At 33.6% G+C, this 24,074-nt stretch overlaps 1 protein-coding gene across 1 annotated transcript in view; it reads right to left on the reverse strand.

Moving 5' to 3' along the window:
- The window catches only part of LOC118204321 (guanylate cyclase 32E-like), a 440,266-nt gene extending 417,712 nt beyond the window's left edge, over nucleotides 1-22,554 (reverse strand). Inside the window, exon 1 of the mRNA XM_085819935.1 lies at nucleotides 22,421-22,554. The gene's annotated coding sequence lies outside the window, so the exon portion shown is untranslated. The remainder of the gene's footprint in view (nucleotides 1-22,420) is intronic.
- Nucleotides 22,555-24,074: the final 1,520 nt, after the last annotated feature.

The following is a 24,074-nucleotide window of genomic DNA, read 5'->3' on the forward strand; positions in this document are numbered from 1 at the left end:
GCAATCTTATAACTCCATCAAAAGAGGTTTTAGAAATAAGGAAACAAGAATTGTTACCAACTGACTTTGATCTTAACCATCTTTCTCCTGAACAAAGGCAGTGTTTATTGGATGTGTTAATCTCTAATTATGCAGCTTTTTCCAAATCTTTAAAATCACTTGGCTGCACTGATAGAGTAACCCCACAAATTTGTTTTAGGTCTTCGAATCCCATTAGGACCCTCCCTTTTGAGATTCCTTATTCATTGCAATCCCAAGTTAAAGAAGATCTTCAGGAATTACAGGAAGCTGGTTTAATTCATCGAAATGTTGCTGAATGGGCTTGTCCCATGCTATTAGTAAAAAAGAAGCCAGATCCCAAATACCCTAATAATCCACCCAAATACCGCATGGCTCTTGATTTAAGATTGCTTAATTCTATTATTGAACATTCAACATATCCTCTTCCAAAGATTTCAACGCTTATAAACAACATCTCCACTTACAAGTACTATTCAGTACTTGACTTGAAAAATGCTTATTGGCAAATTAAACTTCCCGATCACTTGCAGGATGTGTTAACATTTACTACACCTTTTGGATCCTTTGCTAATAGAAGGCTAGTTTTTGGCTTAAAAACTGCCGCCAGTACTTTTCAAGCTTTAGTGGATACGCTTATTGATGAACTAAAAATGGACGGCATCGTAGGTGTGCATGCATATCAGGATGATATTGTAATAGGTGCTTCTGACTTTGATGATATGATGACTAAGTTGACTGCAGTATTGAAACTTTTATCTAAGTATAACATAACACTGTCTCCTACAAAATGTGTCTTTTTCAAAACAGCTATAGATTATTTAGGATTTCACATCTCTCATAACTTAATTAAACCCATTTCAACTAATATTGCTAAGATCACTAACTTTCAACCACCTAAGACTGTCCGCCAGGTCAGAAAATTTCTAGGCCTTTGTGGTTTCTATAGGCATCTCATACCAAATTATGCCGAACCTACTGATATTTTGACACAATTGACCAGTAAGAAGAATAAATTTAAATGGACTGATGCGCATAGCGTTGCATTTGAGAAACTTCAGCATGTATTCTTTTCTGAACCTTTTGTTATCTTACCACAATGGGACAAGGAATTTATACTGAATACTGATGCCAGTGGTCATGCTATTTCGGGAGTTCTTCTGCAGGAACACAATAATGAATTGCATCCTGTGTCATATTATAGTCGAACATTGGCACCATCTGAAAGAAAATACCCAGCTATAAAATTGGAACTTTATGCTATTTATCGGTCTGTTACTGCTTTCAAATCATATTTATATAATCGAAAGTTTACAATTTTGACTAATAGTAAACCTCTGTTGCATTATCAAAAATCTACGTCACCTACTGACAACACGACTAGGTGGCTTATGGAGTTAAGTGAATATACTTTTGAATTTAAGCACATTCCTGGAAAATTAAATTCTCTAGCTGATTACATGTCACGTATGCAAATCCTGATCATAATCAGCCAGTGTTGGCTGAAAACTCTGAAGATAACTCAGTTATTCTTCCTTTTGTTGAAACAAATCTTGAACGACCCCAAGTGAATGCCCTGGTTTCTTCTGGAGATCCTGCTCATGAAATTTCTGAGTCAACGTTTCTTGCTGAGCAAAGTTCGGATCCTTTTACTTCAGAAATTATCACAATTTTGAAAAATCCTTCCTTGGTTAATGCTGCAAAGGTACATAATTTCTTCATTAATGAGTCAAGCAAGCTTCTTATGTTTATTTCAAACAAACAAAATAATGCTGAGTTAATTGTTGTTCCACAAGCACTGAAATCTAAAGTGTTAGAAATTTCCCATATATCCCATCTTGGGGTGCAAAAGACTTATGAGATTTTATCGAAACGTTACTTTTGGAAGGGCATGTATAACGACACAAAGAACTTTGTCCTCTCGTGTCATTTATGCAACAAATATAAGTCGTTCACTCCTAAACAAGCACCATATAAAGCCATCAGAATACCTAAGTACCCAAATGACTTTATTTCCATGGATATTGTCGGTCCTATAAGGAATTGTGGCCATGTTCTTACTGTTTTAGATCATTTTTCTAAGCATCTTGCTTTATATCCACTTAAAAATCTCACTGCTGAAACTATTACAGGGCATTTATTACAATATATATCTGTACATGGACGACCGGAAATGATCTTGACTGATTTGGGCACACAATTCACTTCATTAGTGTTTGAATCAATTACAAAATCATTAGGTATTAATTTATCTCATTGTACTCCTCAGAGACCGGAATGCAATGCACAAAGTGAACGAGTTAATACTTCAATCAAAACTTCTTTACTTACCCTTCATGAAAAAGGTGTTTCATTTCAAAATGCATTGTTAATCCATCAGAATATTTACAATGGTACTATTCATCCTTCAATAGGCTATTCTCCTAATATTTTGCATTTTGGAAGAAACTTATCTTTACTTTTTGATACATTTCATCCTGATCCAAGGCCAGTTCAATTGAATAAATCCCATTATTTGTGTGATCTTCTAACACAGCTGAAATTAACTTATGAACATGCCTATGAGACGCTTGAGCGAAAACAAGTAGAACAAAATACTCGTCAACTGAAAAATGCCAAATTAAGATCATTCAGTATTGATGACGTAGTGTATCTGAAATCTAAGGATGCATTTAAACCCAGATTTTCTGGACCATTTTGTATTGTTTCAAAATCAAGTGATGTAAACTACACTATTCGAGCACTTGACAATGAGTTTGCTCAACCATTCAAAATTCACATCAATCGCCTTCGGTTAGCTCCAAAAAGATTCTCTCACTTAGTTCAAAATCCACCTCCTGCTCCTCAAGTTACACATCAGTATAATCTAAGAAAAAGACAGCACGTTTAAATTTTCTCGTCTTAACATAGTAGTGGAGAATGTTGATATATATGAAAAGTTATGTATTGTTAAATAGTGTGTTTTTATCTAATTGTACCAAATTTATTCTGTTGCGCCTCTTTTGTTGAATTCTTATGATTGTGCAGGCATAATCATTTGGGTTTAAGGTTTGATCATCCTTAAATATCAATTATAGATTCAACAACATTGTGCCTAACATACTTAAAATGATTAAAGGTGTTTTATTTTTCAAAATCTCTCTGTATGATGTGATTATAGTTGTCTTATAATATTTTGTCATCATAAATGCTATTTATTAAGTGTAACTAGGAGTATGTAAAAATTGCAATTTTGCTTTATCATAAAGAATGGTTTCTTATTTTATTGTAACGGTTCTCTAATCTGTAGTCACCATGAGATTTTATACGCCCTACTTTTATCTTGAAACTGTATGTGTTATACTACATATTTATAGCATGAAACATGTTTTGCATGAAAAGTTGGTATGTGAATTTTGTTTGTTGTATAGCATGAGAAGTATTGTATGTCATGATATATTTCATTTCGTCCAAAGTTTCGAGGGTTTGTGCTGCTCCCTTTTAGGTGCTAATTCACAATGTTGGTAATATCTAGCTGCATTGCAGTAGCATGTAATAATATATGTTAAACTATATTACATGGGGCTACTAAATTACTATAGCATGATATTCTATTACTGTGCCTTTGAGGACTCACTGTTAATGCATTTACCACCACAACTGTCTTATGTCTTGCAAGTTAACTTTGTTTACACATGATATTTCTGTGTTTGTGTATCCATATATCCTCTTAAATGCTGAATTCTGTGCAAATAGAACAGAATGTAGGTTATGAACTATATGAACAATGTTCAAATTGTTTGACATCTCGACTACTTTTGTGGACTGTGTACTTTTTTTAACGCACACTTATTATCAATTATGTGCCTAGTTCTTCAATATTTTGGACAAATTATGTGAATGTGCAATGATTATATCACTTATTACTGAGTACACGTGTTAGAGACTGTGCCTGAATACTCAGTACGGTAATTATGCTAAATTTATAGACTTTTTGATATTATGGACTCTAAATTTTTCATGGACTTTTAAAATGAATGCTTCCATTACTGTGCGTGATGCACAGAAGACTATCAATTGAACTTTAATCATCTGTGCCAACAGTATAAAATTGGATTCTTTGCACAATTATCCATATACTTTGGTGTTAAACGATAGCAATTTAATTAAGTGATCTCCATGTTTTAATATGTTAGAAATTGTATGTTTATTTATAGCGCATTTGATTATGTTATTTGTCTGGCATTTGTATACTATGTACTTTTATTTATTATGTAAATAGCAATTTGTGTGTAATATATGTATTTTTAACCAGCACTTTCACATGAATTGGCATGTGTTGATATGAGGCTCCCTCTTAACACTAGGAATGTTCTTCGTGTACATAGGAAATTTTGTTTACAATTTTTTTTTCCGAAGGAGGGGTGGATATGTGACGAGGTCACATTGAATTAATTATTTACTACGTTATGGCAATATTTAGATATTTGCATCAGATTCCTTTGGTGACAGTTTCATTTTTTTCGCCAACTTGTGTTGTAAGGTGAGGAACAGATTTCATCAGACAACTGTTGTAAGCGGAGGAAAGTATTGCATCAGACAACTGTTGTAAGCGGAGGAAAGTATTGCGTCAGAAAACTAGCGTCAGACAACTAGCGTCTTCATTTCTGTTTGCCTGGGTAGCTGAAGGTATTTTGCGATTGGTTGCCTTCTGACGCTGGATCTTTTTTCATTGAGCGGCAAAACTTAACTGTAGAACTTTATAAAAGGCGGTATTTTTTGTCTACCAGGAGGGAGGAGAAGGAGGAGAGGAGATTGTGAAGGTGCGAGATGGTTATGCTGCATAGAGAAAGACAGTAAGAGTGGGGTAAAATGCAAACTTTTGGGAGTTTATCGTGCAAGCTTTCTTTGGTCTCCCAGTATGTATGAAAGAAGCGAGTTTCTTTCTCTTTGATGTTGTAGCTGCAAAATTTAAGCTAATCTCCTTTTTTTTTCCGGGCTTGGCATTTTCGCCCGGCATCCCGATGAAGAGTACCTGCATGTGTTTGAGCTGATATACACCAAGTCTTCGAAGGGCTGTGTGGAAGAATTGATCTATCCTTTTTTTTTGTTCTGAGTGAGGAGGCCTCATATCGTCATGACACATACCGGATTAAAAAAAAAAGGAATATCTCTTCAGTATTGTTAGTATCCAATAAAGCAAGAATTAAATCTGTTTTCACGTGTTTGTCACTCTGTCGTCACGGCGGGCTATAGACCTGGATCTTGTCCTGGGGTAAGTTGCCACTATATTCCTGTTTATCATAACATGTGACATATACGTTTGCCACCACAACCAACGAAATAATTATTACCACACTACCTCCGCGCTCGTGAAGTAAGAAAAGCACACTTCGAACTCGTTTCCTTTCTATTTAACTCAGAATACTTCCGCTGATAATTTGAATCCTTGCGCGTTCTACTAAAAATTTACATACTCTGGCATTGGCAGTTCCAGAATTTTCCAGAAATTTTCCTTTCTGCCAATGCCACTCTGGCATTGGCAGAAAGGAAGGCTTGACAGGAAAGATAGTTTAAACTTAAAATAAATGTTAGTTAAAATAAATATAAACCCTACATCCTAGCTGGCACAAGCCTGCCATATTACCAAAAGTGAGACTATGACCAAAGTGTGTGATCCGATGTCTGGTCAGGAAGTCCATGACAGCAAAAGCGTTGTGGCCCGGCTCACTGTCATAGTAAAGCCTCCATGATCCAGCGATTCCTGGACGGACGCAGGGGAGTCGCTTTCTGAGTCTTTCAAGTACAAATACAGTTCAAATATCTTTCCTTCAGACTTCTTTCTCTTCCCCAGGCTGAAGAGGGTTATGAATTGGCGGCACCACGGCTCGGTCCAGGCTATTCAAGAGGCCGTAACGAGGGAGCTGAAGAGCATTCCAATTTCTGCGTTCCAATGATTCGCAGAGTCGCAAAAAACGCTGTGTTGATTGCAGAAGGGGCATATTTTGAAAACTTAAGTCGATATGTCAAAAATGGGAATAAATGTTTTAAAAATTCGGCCCTACTACTTTCCGGACAAATTCTGTATTTAAAAATTGGAAAAGGGTCCTTTTACCGCAGCAGGCTGTGATTATAGAAAATAAAGACACTGCAAAACTTCGTGTTCTCTTCGATGCATCATCACATGCTGGACGCAAGCTCTCGTTGAATGATGTTTGGGATCGTTTGTTTTGCTTCTTAGAATAGCTTTCGTGATCTATAGATCTCAACTGATTTGCCGTTTTTGTGGAAACATTCGAAGGTCATTTAGCACAGAAAAAAATACAGAAGATGGACCACTGAAACGATAACATTCGAATACAGTTGCATACACACCGTGACCACAAAAGTTCTTACCCGTCCTTTGTTATCTGCAACCGTTGGTTTTAGACATATATAGACATACTTCCAATTACAAATATGTTTTGAATGTTGCAAAGATTCATATTTTGGATTGGATTTTTCTACATGTAAAAATGTCAATTTTGTGAAAATTACGAAATTAAAAGTTTTATAAGCTCATCTTGTCTCTATACTTATATTTAGGGAAACAGTTGCACTCTTCGTAAATGGAACACAAAAGGTTTGACTCCTTTACGACAAAAATTAACCGATATATTTTATTTCAAAATTTTCGAATTTCGACGACACGTTCAGTTTGCATTAAAACGGTCGGTTATTTACCAGTTCTGTAATTCATAACTTTATTACATTTGATGTGGCGAAAGAATTTTCGTACAAGTAATATATATTTTCAAAGTCCAAAAATATGTTTTTAATATGCTTTTGAGGTTTCATCACTTTAAAATCAATTTGGTAATCGCAAAATAAGTCATTGAAATATAAATATTTTTTATTTTAAATTAATGCAATTAATGCTACGGATTGGCTGCATGTGACACACGAATTCTGAAAGGTTTAATTTGCTTAATTGCGATAAAACATGTGACGGCGATTTGCTTAGAAAGAGGCAAACCGGACAAAACTTTTAGGCAAACCGGCTGGTTTGCTAAAAGAGACTCCATGGCTTCGTGGAGAACTTTCTAAAGGAAACATATCAAACTAACTATTGTTCAACATCTTCCCCGCTCGTTCGCTGGTCAGTTCAAATTCTAGAAAATTTTGGAAATATTAAAATCCACATTAAAAAATATCTATCAGTAATTTTCAAAATAGCTGCATAAAACTGCTCTTCATTTAATCTTTCAACAATTGAAAACTTTTTCTTAATTATATAATATTTCTATTTACATACAAATAAATGTAAATATTTCGCTCTTACATATGTGTGTGGCAGCTGAATATAATCTCCGATCTTAATATTAGAGAGTATTAGAAAGGTTTAGAATTTATTTGAAGTCTGGAAGCATGAGAAATGAATTAGCCAGAAAAATCCGATTGCTAGCTGGACACGTTTGCAATTACGCCACTAAGATTAAGGTACGCTGTAAAGAGGTAGAAAATACCTTACAATGTGCCCGGCCATTTATGGCCAAAAAAAAGTTTCGAAGAAATATTAAGTTGATATTTAATTTGTATTTATATTTGTGTAATATAATTCAGAGTCCCTAGTTAGGACTCGGCCAGACCACAATACTATGATTTATGTTTTAAGGAGAGAGAAAGAATCGACAATTTTAGGTGATAGATTTTATTTGGTGGCATGTTCGTAGTAAATTTGAGAATTTAGTGTATCCAAAAATAGCTGGAAATAATGGCTGGGAAATAGGTCAGGCTAAGACGTTTAGTGCAGTTTATTTTCTGTCCCGGAAATTAATTCTCTACTTCTTTTCTTAGAAAGAGACAAATTGCTAGCAGCCTGGAATTTTTCTTACTTTGGGTATAAGTAACATGCGAAAATAAGTTTAAATGGCTCAGAAAACCGAACTTTATATTAGTGGGAAACACATGATAGAACTCAGGAACATTCAACAAGAGTTTTCAAGAGCTGCAACTATATATTTTGCAACTTTAGAACTTTTTCTAAAGTTTTAAAGTTGCAAAATATATAGTTGCAGTTTTTACAACTTTTTCTAAAGTTGCAAAATAGATTTTCAATAATAAAAAAGTGCATCAATAAATTAACAAGGATTCATGTCTCAAGAATATAATAAGTTAATAAGGAAATGAATTAACTTCTGATAATTACTGATGATAATTAATGTAATTAATGTATAATGCTAATATAATAAGTAAATTAATTAATAAGAAAATAAATAAATATTTGAATAAATTAACGAGAATTAACATCTAAGAGAAATAACATAAGAGAAATAACATCGAGAAATAACATTAAGAATGGAATAAATTAATAAGAAGTAAACTAAAATATGATAATTAAAAACTTACTAACGTAAAAAATGTACACTGCTAATATTTAACGTCCAATAATAAGTAAATTAATTAATAAGAAGGTAAATTTACTTTAGAATAAAGTAACGAGAATTAACATCTAAAGTATGTAATAAATTAAGAAGAAAGCAACTGATTAACGTAACTATAATTAACATAACTAACGTGTAATAATAATAATTAACGTTTAATAATAAGCAAATTAATAAGTAGTTAAATTATCGCCTGAAGTAATATTAACATGGATTAACGTCTGAGGAATAAAGTAAATTATTACTATCTAATATCTCTAAATTGCTGCCACACGCAAATGTAAGAGCGAAATCCTAAAAGCAAGCAAGTAAACTAAATCCTAAAGGCATAATAAAGTATTAACATAATTAATATATAATGCTAATAATTGTCGTAAAATAATAATTAAATTAATTAATAAAAAAGTAAATGTACGTTTGAATAAATTAACGAGAATTCACGTCTGACGAATAAAGTAAATTAATAAGAATGTATCTAACGCCTACTATTGATATAATTAATGTGTAATACGTAAATTAAAAACTATGAAAGTAAATTAAGGTTCGAATAAAGTAACGAAGATTAACGTGTGAAGAATAACGTAAATTAATAAGAAAGTGAACTTATAAGATATTTCTCCCACCTTCTTGGCATGCCTTTGTGGAGTGGTGGTCTGGACGCTGAGCGCATATTCCAGAGGTCCGAGGATCAATTCCAGGCGAAAGCCGTGCATATTTTTCATCTTTCCTGCTTCGAAAAATATACCTAAAGGCCCGTCCACACGAGGACGTTCCCGACGTAGTTGACGTAACTTTTTTGACGCCGGCGTAAATTCGTAGGACGCAGAAGACGTAAAACTGAGTACGCTCCTGTTCAGCTTTTTCGCCCGCGACGCGCGCGTATAGCCAATAGCAGACCGAGTTCTTATCACGTGTCATAATCAGAAAACCTTCTTGCTTACCCGTTTCAATATGGCGTCAGAGCCACACAGAGATGAGTTTTTGCTTAGAAATATAACTGTATACAGCAATAAAATAATCAGCATTGTTCACGCCATCTTCAGATTTCTCAAACCGTATTTAAAATTCTCATTAAAGGGGAAAACTGTATACTTATAAAGCAATGATCCGACCAGTATATCCATATGCTTCACCTATTTATAACACCATAAGTAATAGGAACCTAAATAAATTACAGTTTCTACGAAATCAAAGTTTCTGCCTTACAAAATTCTCCTTAATTATTATAAATATTGGCTATATCATGTGTAATAAAATGCTCTATAAATATCCCTATATTAAATACACCAAAAACTAACTTCAGCAATATAATAACTTCTAAAATAAAGCAGTTGACTGTGAAAGAGTATTCAATAAAACACAATTGCGAAATTTTGGAGGAAAGTTACAACTTGTGTCATACAGCAATCATTTATTGAAGTTTAATTAAATTACCTTTGCAGCGATTTCTACTTGTTACGTTATTTTTTCCCAACACTGCTTTTTGAAACGTGTTTCTTATATTTAATCATGAATCATTATATTCTTATTTTACCTATTATTATTGTTTTCATTTCTTATTTTATTCACTATTATTATTGTTTTTGATTTAGTTTAAAAATGTGCAGTGTAAATAGAAATCCTTATGTAAAAATATATCTGCATCTCTTTATCATATATCATCTATAAATTCTCTCTTTATTTTTACTTTATTACATATTTTATCATGAACATAATTTCTCATAAACTGTCCAAAGTTTGAACCTCATTCTGAATTCAAAAATAAATAAAAAGAAAAAGAAAAGACCAAGGGAGAGCGAGTTAAAAAAATATGAAGTTGGTTTTATTATATGGTGGATGGTGTATATAAAGAGAATTAAGTAATTTAATTCTCTTTATATACTGTATTATAAACCAATTTTATAAATCCTAATTTTCATACGATATAGAATCTGCAAGTCTGTCAAACTGGTCGATACTCATCCTGAAGGAATTAAAAAACAAGTAATATACCCCCTCCCCCCCAAAAAATTAAGTCATTTCCTACTTAAGTCCACAAAGAAAATTTTAAAAATACAAAAATAAATAAATAAAAATACAAACATAACTTGAATGGATGAATAAAAAGCATTTTATGTACTGAAAATTTGAACAAGATATAGGGAGAGTGTGAGCTAATAGTAGGAATTTAATAATTCCAGATATTCCTTTCGCAAACGAGGCAGTAAAAAAAAAAAAAAAAAAAAAAAAAAAAATCTCTTTGAACATGTCGCTATAAATAAATCTTTCGGACCCATTCTTGCCATTTTTTGCGGTTTTGCCTTTGCTTAATAATTGCACATAATAGTAAAGTTTCAGCTATAAAAGAAATCATCTGATTTGGACAACTTGCCGCAAACATACAGAAGAACAGCGAAGTAATAAGATACAGCTCTGTTGACGCTATATTACAGCGTCACGTGATTTTTGCGCAAAATAATTCTATTGGTTAAACGCACTCTTCGCAAGCGTACTCGTTTGGACGCTTTTACGCTGGTAACGTAAAAGCGCGTTCGTCAGCTACGTTTCGAGCGTACTCGTGTGGACGGGCCTTAATGTCTCTACAGCGGCGCCCGAACTAAAAGTGTTGTAGATGATGACTCTTCACACCCAGGATTTGGCGATTGGTTCCCCTAAAAAACCCAGTCGCACTTTAAAAGCGGGAGTATATAAGGTATTTCTCCCATCATCTTGGCGTGCCTTCGTGGTGTAGTGGTTTGCACGCTGGGCCGGTATTCCAGAGGTCCGTGGTTCAATTCCCGGCGAAGGCGTAGCTAATTTTTCATCTCTCCGGCATGTCTCTTCAATATGTATATACTTATTATTATTGTATTATACAAATTTTTTATTAACAAATTCTACGATTTGAAAGCGAGTAGTAGCAGTAATTTTTGAAATAAAACATTTTTATCTCCAACGCACGAGACTCTTGGCACTCGGAAAAATGTGTTCGAAAATTAGACGCTTTCAGAGTTTTTAATTTATATTTCGGCTGATTAAAGTCGTACGAAGATGGGCATAGTCTAAATGGCTTGCCAGGAATTTTTGGAATCGGGAATAATGTACTTAATGTTTGACAACGCTATTTTTATGTCATCGTAAAACTTAGAAATTTATTATTAACAGACTCTAGGATTTGAAAGCGAACAGTGGCAACAGCTTTCGAAATAAAGCAGAGTTTCATCTCCAGCTTGCGAGACTGTTGCCGCTCGGAAAAAATGAGGGCTAAAATTATATATTTTTCAGAGCTTTTAATTAATATCTCTGATTTTAGCTACATTTTTAGGAAAAACGTGGACGTCGACCTTTTCCAGGACCTAGAAAAGAAATGCAAAAAGTTTGGTGACAATAATTATAGTAGTGGCTGTGTTATTAGAGGACAAACACACAGACTCTCTTCTTTACATATATATAGAGATTACTAAAGCATGTGACGTGACCAAAGTTCTTCTAAGACCTGTAGTCTTCATGTGATGCTTCTAGTGATGATTTTACGAAATGACACAGTGACAGAATATTTATCATGGAATAAGCAATACACAGCTTTGGATAAACGTCACTTCGGCGCATTCCTAGGCGGGAAATAAAAATTAAGCTTCACACATAATTACTAGAACACGTGACGTGACCAAAGTTTTCCTAAGACGTACAATCTTCATGTGGGGCTTCTAGAGGTGCTTTTACGAAATGACACAATGACACTATCTTAGAGTAAGTCATACACAGCTTTGGATAAAAGACATTTCGGAGCATGCGCAGGAGGGAAATACACATAATCACTAAAATATGTGACGTGACCAAATTTCTTCTAAGATGTGCAGTCTTTTTGAAACACCGAGAATTCAATGAAATACTTGGTCAAACAGCTTAATGACCTAAAGGAATCACTTATAAAAACGGAACAATAAAACAAAATTGATTCCAAAGTATTATATATATACTATAGTATAGTATTATATATATATTATATATATACTATTATATATATATTTATATTATATTATATATAATATAATATTATATAAATTAATATAATTTAATATAATTTAATTTATAATAATAATATTATATATAATATAATATTATATTATATATAATATAATATATTATATATGTATTATATATATATTATATATTATATATATATATATTATATATATATATATATATATTATATATATACTTTATATATAGTATTATATATAAAGTAAATATTCAAAATATTTGTTTGAGAGCTAACAATGGCTGCTAGATTAATTAGCAAAGAAAGCTTGCTAATTGGTAAAACACACTGTGATATCATTCGAAGCGCATAACAAACAAAATCGAAGATGTCCGCAAGTGGTACTATAATTTTTCTTGCTAGGACTAGAAATTCTAAACAGTTTTCTTCACAGATGAAATATTATTTACTTTACTGATGATCTGTCTGGTTCTCAATGAAAATAAGACACATATTTTTCGAACTCATAGTCATTTAAACACGTAATGAAAATTGCAAGTTTTTAATTTATTTATAATTAAAATTTTATCATAAATAGAATTTATAAGCTATTTAAATGCATTAAATATCCAAAGACTCTGCGTTGCATCAATGCAACGAGATTTTGTGGTTTAGAATTTTCAATTAAGAATTTACAAATTGTGAAAATTATTATGCTGATAATTAACCATATGTACTCCCAGCATAAAAATTAGATAGCCTACCTCTAAAAAAATCTGAAAGGATTGAGATTTTAATTTGTCGGACCAGAGTATTTGTTAAAGCTTTTTTTGCTCTCGTTGCTTCTGTTAGTAATCTATTCTTGGACTCACTCCTGTAAGCATATTTTTGTTCTCATTTTAGATTTATTATTCAACATCTCTTTCTTCGCACTTCCGCACATAAAATTCACAAGCTATTTAAATCAGCAGATCTTTAGAATTCCCAATAGAGTGTCAGATTTTTCATACATTTTTCATATTCGCTATATTATCTCTTTGAAAACTAGTCGCTAGTCTGTCTAAAAGAGTTGTCATAAAAAAGAAAACAGTACAGAATGATTTTAATGAGTCCAACTACCGTTCATAAAATATTTAATATTTCTAATTAGACGTCTCATGATTTAAATGCATTTTTATTTAAATAAGCACATTAAAAAGTATATATAAATATATATATACATATATTCATAACTTCGTTTAGTCCTTTTCAATCACTTTGGTTCTCAGACACAAAGACTGGCTTCGAAAGTTAAATGTCTTACGTTTTACTAAATGGCAGCACGCTGGTGCGTAGAGATAACAAGTATCCTGTTTGAGACAGTGGCAATATATGGCTTTCAAATAGCCGAATTTGCGGATTAAATTTGAAAGTTAAATATCTTGAATTGTGTCGAATGGCAAAAAATTGGCGCGCTGGGAATAAAAATGTTTTATTTCGAACAGCGTCACCACTTCTTTCTTTCAAAATGCTGAGATCGTTAAGCAAAAGTTCGTTAAATTTGTAGAAAATATGAAATAAAAGCTAATTCGGATTTCAAAATTTGGGCTTCAGTGTGCTTATGTTCGGTCCAGGTCTACGTATATTAAAAATTCGGTGGCTATTTAAAATTACGTGTCGTCCTTTTCCCATAGTATGAAGAACATAGACACTTGCATACATATTTTTCATTATTTAACTGTTTATTTAGTTAAAACATATTGATAATTTTTAGTTGTAACTATCTGAAAAGTGATTTCGACAGAAAAAAAAAGACAAAAAGTGAGTTTCGAGACTAAACCACTACCTGTGCTGTCTCTTAAATCCCTCAGCGCCCTCTGCTGGAGGAAAAGAGCAGCTTGAAATAAGAGTGCAGAATATAGAGAAACTCACTGCGAAAAGTATATTTTCTAGCATGCTATGTGATATACAAATTATTGTTATCTTTATAAAAATAACCCTCCCTTCATATCCATGTTACTCATTACGCACAAGACTTCCCATGCAGAAAAACTGTAGACTTCAGAAAAGTTTCTTTTGTCTACTAGACAAAGTGCATTTAGTGAGTATTTTATTCTTCACTGTGTCCTAAATTCTTAAAGATTCTCTGTTTGTGAATGGCCGCCATCAGTTCGCTGATAAGATATGTCAGATGTCGATAACAGGAATTCATAATCAAACTCGAGACGAACAAGGTTATCTTTACTACAGAAAAATCATTAAAAATGTGTCTACAGAATAGTAGTAGCATAACTAGAGCTTCTACTGGCCGGGGCGACCCTGTTGTTGCTTCCAGGGGCGGTCTCTGCATTTGCCATATCACTTGATATAGATACAAATAACTAAACAAAATGTCCAAATGACATATCGAGAAGTCAATTTATATATTTATTTTAAAAAAATTCTTAATTTCAACAATTTAAAAAAATCTGATGCGGACACCACATGACTTCCTTGTACGAAATATTAAATTATACATTTTTTTTGCTGGACTTCATTTAAACTTATTTTCTCGAATTTCATTAGAGATAGATTTGCAACAATAGCACAGAAGAATAAAAATACAACAAAAAAGAAAAATGTAGAAAAAATGTAGAATCGAAGAAACAATGTACTTAATATTAAAAAAAAAAGTATTAGAGCCTTTGTGACAGACGACTTCGATATCTTAACAATAATATTTTACATGTTTTAATTAGTACTTTCGAGAACTTCATCACTTCAAAACAATTAGCAAGTCGGAGAATTTTACGAAATTGTGACGTATCGATTCTAAGACGAACTTAGTTTTAAAGCTAACTTTATAATGAAAGGGGGAGAGGGCTTTAGAATGAAAGTTTTAAACACATTTTTAAAATAAATATACTTTGGCAGTGTTAGATATGTTACAATAAAATGTTGTTGCTATGACTTATCTCACTTGTCGGACATTATCATCAGAAGAAGTCGACGAAATTTATCGTGGCAAAGTGTGTAAGATTGCTCCTGTAGTTCGCAACAGCCTTGAGCACCATATGACTGACAGTGCGATTTTACTCAGTTCCGTCCCCAATTTTCATGAAGAGCACCCCGGGGGGACTCACCCGAGGGTCTCTCACCCCTCTTTCCTACCATCAACCTTTCGATAGGACTTTCGGCTTACTACATACTTAGAGTGCCTCATGCTGCGGAGACACTATACATTTACAAATATCCATGCCTTCTCGGGGATTCGTACCCGGGTCCATCGGTACGGCAGTAGAGTCGCTAACATGTATCATTTTGGAAGGATTAATCAACTAAAGATAACTAAGAATCGGGGGAAAAAATCTGCGATTATAAGATGCTTATCGTCTTTAACCTAATTTTACACAAGGAAAAAAGTACACCCTGAAATCGAAACAATAGTGTATGTACATTTGAATCAAAGTGTTTAATTAATTATTTCAAGTGTTTAAGTCATAGTTTAAGCGGAAATGCCGTCAAAGGCTTCGTCAGGTGCTACGCAATAGGACAAATCAGGCAGCGACGTTATATTAGAATGACAGCAACTAACGAATTTATGCAAACGAAAATTAAAAGATCTACATCTAAATTCAAACACAAAAAATCCTCTGTCCTCAAGCAAAAACAGCGAAATTGCGCGTTATCACGTCCATTGAACATAAAAAGCAGTACGATCTACACTGGTGGGAAAAAATTAAGGACGAAATCGAAAAATTAGCATATCAGCTAAACGAAGAGGCAGAGCGGACAGAAAGACCAATCAGGAGATTAAGTAAGGTGATGTACGGTAGCACATGCGCAGATATGCAGGTAGACGTAATGGGGGAGTATCTGACTAGTATAAAGCATGTTGTCAGTGTAAGATCAGTATTTCTGGCAAAGAGATTGCAACGCCGTGTAGCAGTTAAAATCACACCGAGTTGCTGCCTCAGCGAGAAATGGCGAATAATCAATCTGTTAGACGACATCTGGGTGCCGAGGTCGAATCATTGGGAAGTTGGAGGAAGGCCGCAGTGTGGCTGCAGAGTTCGGATTGCTCACAGCATCGTTTCACGACTTTGGAGACAATTTCAAACTACAGGAACAGCTATCCGGGGGTTTAGGCCACACCCGCAGATGACCAGTATATTGCCTTACAGGCCAGAAGAAACAGGCGGCAGACAGCAGGAGAAATCACTAGACACACGACACAGGCGACTGGACTACCGATATCGCGTTTTACCATGGCCAGAAGACTGCACGGTGGTGGTCTGTTTGCACGACGCATTGTACGGTGTTTACCCCTAAAGCCTGACCATCGGAGAAGGCGTTCTCTGTGGTGCCGGGAACACCGGAATTGGAGAGACAATGAATGGGGACGAGTACTCTTTACAGATGAGAGCAGATTCAGTCTGAGTAGCGATTCTCATCGCATACTCATCTGGAGAGAGCGGGGAAGCCGCAATCATCGCTCGAACATCATTGAAAGGGACAGGTATGGAGGTGGCGGTGTTCTCGTTTGGGGAGGCATCATGCTTGGTAGTCGTACAGACCTTCACATCTTCGACGCAGGTTCAGTCAACGGGACCCGTTATTGTAACGAGATTCTTCTTCCATATGTGCGTCTTTTTAGAGGCGCTATGGGTCCGCAGTTCCTTTTCATGGACGACAATGCACCATGTCATCTCACAGTAGCTGCCGAACAGCTCTTAGAGAGTGAGGATATTGAACGTATGGATTGGCCGGCACGATCTCCGGATCTCAATCCCATCGAGCATGTATGGGATTTTCTAGACAGACTCTTGGCAGCTCGTACCTTACCACCAGTAACGATTCCGGAGCTTCGATTGGCGCTGCAAGACGAATGGGCATCAATGCCTCAACAACTCATTGACACCCTCATTCTCAGCATGCTTCAGACGCTGTGAAACCTGCTTAGCAGTCTGGGGAGATCATATCCCCTATTAAAGACCGGATGTTTCTTGCTGGACACCCATTACAGGGATGTTTCGGCCTTCAGTCGCATTGCGCTCCATGCTACTTTTTAAATAAAGCTTCTTTTTATCCCTCTGATTTCTCCTTTAGTAAGTGTTGCTTACATTACTCATGTCCTTACGTATTGGGGATCTTACGGTATTAAATGTGTTGATTTGGAAAGCTTTTGTACAAAGTTATATTGAAAAAAGCGTCTCATCCTTAATTTTTGCACACCAGTGTAAATTTCTCGCGAGGAAGGCACTCTTCTGATCGTATGAAATTCGTATGATCGTATGAAAAATGAATGACATTCAAAACAGAATTTCATTCATGATTATTGCACGGAACTTTGAAAAATACCTTCCGTAAAAAACATAAAACAAAATTCTGAAAGATTTCAGATTTTAACGGTCTCCCAAAAGGATTTGTTAAGGCTTTTTACTCTTTCGCTGAGCTCGCAGTCTATTTACCTGCTGTTACGTTCACTCTTATTAACCCATTTTTTGTCTTTTTAGCTTCATTACGAAGCATAATTTTCTTCGCATTTATGCCATATAAAATTCAACAAAAAAACGACAAAATTTTAAAAGCAGCATAGCAGTACACTTTTAGAATTCTCGACGCAGCGTTAAGTGTTGGCATATAGTTTGCTATCTTTCTTTCAGTCTTTTCTCAGCTCATCATATCAATGTTCATTTTTTTTACTAAGATGGCTTCACTCACTAAGTGAGTTTATTTTATCTGTTAAATATCACGTTCTTGGCGCTTATGCCATATAAAACTCGATTCAACAACAAACTAAAAAACTATTTAAAAACAGCATATCTTTAGAATTTGCAATAGACTAGCTAGAGATAAAAATGTTTTATTTCTTACAGTGTTGCCACTGTTGGCTTTGAAATCGTCGAGTTTGTTAATAAAAAATTCATTAACGTTCTACAAAACACGAAATAGATGATGATACTAACTCGAAATTCCAAATTCGGGCTTTCAGGTGCATGCGTTTCAGGTGCGAAACATGCATACATTCACACAGATTCCACATCTTTGAATAAAACAAGTATTATTTAGTGTAGTAAAAAATAAGTATTATTTAGTGGCAAGAATTTCAGAAGTGGTACGCCGTTTATCGTGATCATCGCAAAATGCCGTTTGGAGACTAATATCTCACTGGAGACTAACGCCCCTTTAGGTCAATAAAAATAAAAAAAAAAAAAAAAAAAAAAGTCTGAAAGATTTCAGATTTTAAATTACGTCCAAAGTGGCGTTTTTTTAACGTTCTATGTGTTACCTTTATTTATTAAATATCATGTTCTTTGCACTTAAACCATAAAATTCAATTCAACAGCAGTGTCGCAAAATAATTTTAAAATGAGCATATCTTTAGAATTTCCGATACACTGTTCCGCGCGCTGGAGATAAAAAGGCATTTTTCCCCGTAGAGTGTTGCCATTGCTCGCTTTGAAATCTTGGAGTTTGTTAATCAAAAATTCGTTCAAGTTTTACAAAATATGAAATCGACAATAAAAGAAATTCCAAATTCAAATTTGGGCTTTCAGATGCCCATATTTGCAGTGAGATTACGTCATTCAAAACTGGATGGCTCTCGGTACCGTTGTTTTATTGACAACGCAACGAACATACATACATTTATGTAGATTCTACATCATTTAATTTCTTCAAATATAATACGGGGCGATAGTATTTGGTGGCAGCGATTTGAAAAGTGATACGCCGTTTATAGGGTTCCGACGCAAAATCGCAAATCGAAAACGATAGTCCTTCAGGGACAAAGCGCCTTTGGAGTAAAAAAAAAAAAAAAAAAAACTAGGTAGATCGTAAAATTGAAATCAACTAACATTAACCTATTTTCAAAACATTCCATCGAAACCTTTACGGTAAGATGCAGCAGGATAGTGAAACAACCGCGACTTTTTCAAGACATGGAAAGTTAAGTGTTGCGTGAAAGCGTCTGGCATTTGTCAATAAGATAATCTTCTTCTGCCGGATATGTCAAGAGAAGTTGATAAATATAACTGATAACGACAGTTGCGTTTCTCCAAAAAGTTAAAAGAAAACATCGAGAAAAGTTGGTGAACATTTTGATGGTTTCGGAAGATTATACATACTATCTTGTTTTTGACAGCTGTTAGCTGATACAAAAGCAACTTACAGTGTTAGAGTATAGCAGTATTTATATTCGGAGATTTATGTTTCGCAGATTAACGAAAAAAATATATATTTTTCTATTAACAAAAAATAAATATTTCTTACAATTAAAAACACATATATTCATAGTTTTTGGTTTTGGTTATTTACTTAAATATTTTATTTTATTTTTCAATTTCCAATAAAAAGATTTATACAGTTCAATGAACGATGAAACTGAACGAAAAATTGGTTATTTATATAAAAAAGTGTTATAAAAATATTTATAACTTATCTCTACATCATCATACTGGAATTTGAAGATTGTTGCGCATTTTGTATATACGTAAATAACGTTAATAAAATTATACGTGAAATTGTAGTATTTTTTTGTATAATACGATATGAAATGCGTGAAAGAGATGATGCGGTGCCAGAAAAATAGGATTACAGGAGCCAAGTCCATTAAACATGGAGTAAATGGCTATCTCGTTAAATTGGCGAGATATCGCCAAGCTGGCGATGGTTTTGGTAGTAATCCTCAGGTGCCGTTTGTATTGTCTGCTTCATGCGGTAATCAGTGAGCCTGTAAAACTGCTTTTCATGCATATACCGAAACTGCTCTAAGCATCAGACCCCGAAGTCTCCCAGTCACGAAGCAAGACGGAGGCAAAGAGAGAAGCTGCTGAATGGCCTTTGAAAAAACTGTTGCGTGCCTACGGATTCGTAATAGAAGTAAAACCGATGGTAGCTTCATAAAATTTATTTTATCAAAAGCAACGGTTTACAGTTCTTCAATTTTCCACAAAAATACTGGTTCAGCTCTTCGCAATATCACACAGCACAAACAGTAGTTCACTTCAAACTATTAAGAACGTTAAACACAACGCAATGCAAAGCGAATCTAAAGAGGCGAACCTCCTACATAGATCTTTCAATACTCTGAACTCAGGCTGAAGTAACCAGCTCAGAAACTGATGCTCTCTCCGGTCTAATAAAGTTTTTCCCCCGGCCGCCGAGAAATCTCTATTACCTTCCACTTTTCGAAATTACTGGAAGGCATATGAGATCCAGAAACGGTTAGAGTTACATATAGGATCAGTTGCATTTTTTCAATCATAATACTGATTACAGTTGTATGAAGACTGGACCAAAATGTCGGGCAATAATCACTAAGTTTCGGTGATTATTGCCCGACATTTTGGTCCAAGTGTTGTGACTATTTCTTGCCGAATTTGGTGACAAGAATTAGTCCCCCAAACCATAACGAGCTTGGCGATATCTCGCCAAACTGTCGAGATAGCCATTTACCCAATGTAAAGTAGACTTGCCTTCTGTAATTTTATTTTTATGGCAGAGCATCCATCGTCTATTTCAAGCATTTCATGCCCCATTATGCAAAAAATACTAGAGTTTCACTAACATTATTTACATATATATAAAAAAGAAGCTATCACTTTTGTACTTTCAATCTGCAGCATAATAGGGCTGAATTTTACATTCACATGCATCACTTGAGAGCAGTTTTGTTGATAAAATAAGCAGCTAATTATCCACTAGTTTTTGTAATAACAAAGATTAAAATTCTGGTGACCCCCCAAAATATTCAATAGATACGAATTTTGAAGATAAGGTTACACAAAGTAGTTTCAAATGTACATTAAATAATCAATTAATGTCTGAGTACTCTGTTGTGAAATTAAATACGTTACAAAATGAAAACACCCATTTACATTAAATACTTTTCACTTCCTATGCATTTTAGTTACAAGCATTAAAAACGAATATATAACGCATTAATTCATGTGTTAATAAATTATGTATTGTATTAAATTCCTGATATATTTATATATGTATATTAGGTTTGTAATTTCTAAAATTTGCTTTATAAAGCTTTTATATCATTTAAATTGTAAATAATAAATGATGTTATTTTTATCTCTGAACCAGCATATTCAATATTTACAAAATTTGTTTCAAATGAGAAAAGTTAGATGAAATTGAATGCTTTAAAATGTAATTTTAAATAATTCTTTCAATGAGAAAAATATTTTTTAAAGTTTCGGGGTTACTACTTAACAGCTTCGAATATTTACTAGTTTACTTCGAACGTTTGAATTTTATATAATACAAAATTAACATTCGAAGTTAGTTAGTTAGAAAAGTGTTTGTCACAAAACTTAACATTTTGCTTTTTTTAATTTTATAAAATGTTATTTTCTAATGATTAAATTTACTGTTTCTATAAATGTCATAACGGGGTTAATTTTTGTCGTATGTTTTGAGATGAAAATGATTTTTATTATTGACAATGAGAACTTTTTTTTAAACTAAAAAGGTGAACGGTACTTAAAAACTTATTTATGATAAATATCAAATTTTTTATATATTTCAATATAATTTAATTTATATCTCCTTCCACATAAATATCCATAAATACCTAAATTAGTTGATTAAATTTGTAGTTTATTTTCATATTACCATAATTTCCTTGCTAATAATAATATCGCTATGACAAAACAAATCTTCATAATTTAAATAAGAATTTACTTAACATAAATATATGAAGCATTAGCCTTAGGGAAAATCAAAATTAGTTAATTTTATTCATTGCTAATATTCGTCGGAAGTCATCTAAAACATTTATTGCTTGCAAAAAAGAATTTAAATATGGCATTCCCTCCATTCCTAATCCCTTCAATAAATACTTCTTGAATTTATTGAAGAAAAAATTTAATTTAATTTTTTAGAATAAATACAGTTTCACAGGTACTCAAATTTATGGATTAAATAATAAAAAAAGAATGTTTTGCAAAACAATAATAAATAAAACTGATCTGTGTAAGCAACACAACAGAAATTATATCTTCATTTGTGTTGCCAACAATGACTAAGAATTAGAGGAAGAAAAGGATTGAACTATAAAACTCACCGCCAAATGCTGCTTCTCACAGCCACTTTGGCGAACAGTCACAGATGCAGTTAATTAAAAGCATGTTTTTTGTTTGTTTTATTTTCAGCGCTGAAACACCTTCTTCAGACCACCACACTGATCGGAGACTCGGTGCTTTCTGAAGCGGCTGATGAGCCTTTGGTTGGAAGTAGAAACTCTCTGGCTCATCTGGAGATACCTCAGAATTCTGATTGGTTATTCGGTCATGGTGCGCGCACTCTCCGTTAACGCTAAGATTGCCGAAAAACAGAAAGGAGAAACTTCCGAAGAATTAGTTTCTCAAGCTGTTTACGAATAAAATTATTCCGACTTCCTCAGCATTTTTGTCGGACATTCTGACAAATCTACTTTAATTTCTCACAACAGTTTTCTGTTTGAGAGAAACAAGCAAATTTAATTAACTAACTGAATAAAACTATATTAAACTAATTCTTAGATTAAATAGATTTCTTTACATTCATCAGAAATCAAATGCTGTCTACGAATTTAGGAGACTAATTTTAGAATGATCGAAAAGATGCATTTTGTTGGTAGAAATTCCTAAGCAAAATTTTAAAATCTGATTTTTGTATAATTTGCTATAAGCCTTTGAAACCCTTTCATTGTAACTGTCAGTTGCAAAACATGAAGTCAAGTTTCAATAAAATACAATTGGCTGTGTGTCGGATTCAAAATTGCTTAAAATAAAGAGGTATTAAAGTTTAGATGAGTAAATTTCTATACCTATCCATGTAATTAATTCCACACGTATATAATTAGATAACCTAATGCGCACACCACATGGCTTCCTTGCAGTGCTTATTAAATTATGCATATATTTGCTGCATTTCATTTAAACGTGTTCCTCAAATTATTTTAGTCCTCAAGAAAAATTAAAAATATCAAAAATTGCACATTTTTGTAATTAAATATCCGGGTCAATTTTTATTGTACGTGATTCAAGCATCTTGTATTTTTTTTTTCCGTAACGGATTTAAAACTTTCCCAAATATCAAGTAACCGAACTCGGAAATCGCATTCGAAGTTAGATTTCTCTATTTGACAAAAATCAAATTTTTGTTTTATGTGAATAGATTTTATATCCATTTTGCTACCCGTTTAAGAAATAAGTCCTTTATTCTGTCCGTAAATAAAGGCGTCAAGCAAAAAAATAGTCAGGATGGATTCGAGAATTTAAAAAATTGGTATTTCCGTTGAAATACGATAGTCAAAAGTTTTCAAGATTACAATACTTCGTATGAAGAAGTAATTACGATTGCTTTGTACAGTAAAGTAAAAAGAGGACTTTAATATAACATTCATGTAGAACGTCATGTAAAAATACATATGGAAAAACTTACGTAAAATACCAGGTTTTCTTTAACGAAGGGCCTATTCTTTTGTTGTTTGATTAGTAGTCCTGTTCAAACCCTTAAGTCCCGAAGACGTTGCTTTCCACAACTAGCTTCCTGTAAATTTCCACCTTTTCCTTGGGCAATATATTGAAAATGTCAGTTTTTTTTTTTTTTTTTTCTCTATTTGTGCTCATAAGCATACAGATCTCAAAAATGCTCATTATTGATCCCCGAGAGAGTAAATATAGCAAGAATAAGAGTTTGCACAAGAATAAATACAGCAAGAATTTAATTGATCA

Source organism: Stegodyphus dumicola, chromosome 7 (assembly GCF_044657685.1).
Source record: "Stegodyphus dumicola isolate Sdum_Otavi_A_Nest chromosome 7, ASM4465768v1".
Taxonomy (NCBI): Eukaryota; Metazoa; Arthropoda; class Arachnida; order Araneae; family Eresidae; genus Stegodyphus; species Stegodyphus dumicola.